Source organism: Pteropus vampyrus, unplaced genomic scaffold (assembly GCF_000151845.1).
Source record: "Pteropus vampyrus isolate Shadow unplaced genomic scaffold, Pvam_2.0 Scaffold24, whole genome shotgun sequence".
In the NCBI taxonomy this organism is placed as follows: Eukaryota; Metazoa; Chordata; class Mammalia; order Chiroptera; family Pteropodidae; genus Pteropus; species Pteropus vampyrus.
The window spans coordinates 200,729-202,743 of NW_011888805.1; the positions used below are offsets into that span (position 1 = coordinate 200,729).

The 2,015-nt window shown below is 38.0% G+C and overlaps 1 long non-coding RNA gene across 2 annotated transcripts in view; it reads right to left on the reverse strand.

Annotated features, from left to right (window-relative positions):
- LOC111737152 overlaps positions 1-1,157 on the reverse strand; it is a 37,488-nt gene extending 36,331 nt beyond the window's left edge. For both annotated transcript variants that reach the window (XR_002779366.1, XR_002779365.1), the window contains exon 1: positions 234-1,157. This is a non-coding gene — a long non-coding RNA (uncharacterized LOC111737152). The remainder of the gene's footprint in view (positions 1-233) is intronic.
- Between the last annotated feature and the right edge of the window lie 858 nt (positions 1,158-2,015).

A 2,015-nucleotide genomic window follows, 5' to 3' on the forward strand; every position in this document is an offset into this window, starting at 1 on the left:
GCTTGGAATTAGGTGTGGCCACGACTAGGTTTTGGCCATTAGGATATAAGCAGACATGATATGTACAAATTCTGCTTTCTACACTTAAAAGTTGATATTGCTGGCCCTCCACTTGCTTTTTCCCACTTTCCACAGGATGGGACAAGAACAGAGTGATGACTTCATGCTGACCATCAAAAGTAGGAAAACACCATAGTGGTGGTAGATCGATAAAATGAATAGAACTTGGTTACCTGAAAGATGGTGTGAAGCAGAGCTGTCTGTCCAGCCTGGAGTGATCAACTGCAGAATGTTAGAGAAAAGAAACAATTCTACACCTCCATTTGTTACTGCTGCTGAACCTATATCCTAACTGAAATAGTGTATAATTTGTATAACCTATATTCTGATATAGTGTATATAGTGTATAATTTGTACTTTGACCACCTCCCATGCAATCAATCATGAAATTCAGTTACTGTACCGTGTATGTTTTTCTCTAATGCATCATCTTCATCCCCATTGTTACTAATTTGGTTGATGCCCTCATCAGCTCTTCCCTGAATTATTGTAATAACTTTCTAAAGGGAGTCTTTGACTTCATTCTGGTCCTTTGAATTTACTGTTTAATCTATCACCCGAATGGTCTACCTTAAAAGATAACTCGACTCTGCTTCTAGTTTGATCAAGGAAGCTCCTAATGGATTGACTTTTATCACATATGGCAACCATCTGGGAAAAATACAAAAAATAACTACTAAAGATACTACAGTGGAGCCAAGAGCAGGCAGATTCTGGATGAAAGTCAACTCTTGGAAGAGAAAAATGACACTAAATGAGTATCTCGTTTTCATATCTTAACTGAAAGAGGCCCAAGTCTCTAGCTGAGTCATGAACCACACATTTGTGGGGAGGAATCCAAGCATCTGTATAAGAAGAATAGAACTAAACTGGCATGTGAGATGCTGCTTAACAGAGTTAAGTTAATTGCCTGCTTAACGAACTCCAGAGGCATATCACAGAATCCAGAGTATAACATAACATATCCAATATCCAGGATATACTCCAAAATTACCCGACATGCAAAGAAATATAAAAATAAGACCTAGTCAGAAGAGAGATTACAATCAGTGGAGGGCGACCCTAAGATCCTATTTTTAACATCTAGATTAACATCTAGAATTAGATGTTAATAGTCATTGTAATATCTTTGTAATATATTTTTAACATCTAATTCTAGATGTTAAAAATATATTACAAAGATATTACAATGACTATTAAAACTATGTGATGTAAAGAAAAATGTAACAAATGTAAAGATAGGGAATCCCAACAAGAAAATAGAACATATAAGAAATACCCAAAAGGAAATTTTTGTTGATTAAAGACAAATTGTCAGATTGTGAGAAGTTCAAGTGTAGGAACTGGACTTAGAAAAAGAAACACTTTCATTGAGACAGGAGGCAAAAACCAAAGGGCAAGTGTGAAGTAGAAACATTTGTAAATTTCAGGGTAAGAGTATTGGGATTAAGTTCAGCTGCATATAAAACCCAAAACAACCATGGCTTAGAATGTCTGGAGTTGGCAGTTCACAGCTGGTATGGCATCTCCATGATGTCAGCCCACACCTCATCTGCTCAATTCTGCTATCCGTATCATAAGGCTTTTATCCTAAAGGTCACTATGATCAGCAGTTGGCTGTGTATACTCTCTCCATCTTTTCTCTGGTCTAACCTGGTGAAACGAGATGGTGGGGGATGGATTTTCACGGCCTCTCCCTTTAAGGTGCCTTCCTAAATGTTCTACACAACACTTCCACTGCACAGAAGTTAGATCCATGGCCACATCTAGCTGTGTGAGAATCTGGAAAATATAGTTCTTATCCCAGGGGACCCAGTTTCATCACGCTACGTTCTGTCAGTTAGGAAAATGAGTATTTGGTGGACAGATGGCAGTCTCTGCTTTCATGAGCAATTTGAGGGAATTTCAGTCTGAGAGCTATTTTCTCTCAAGTTGGAGACAGCAGAAAGGGGTAG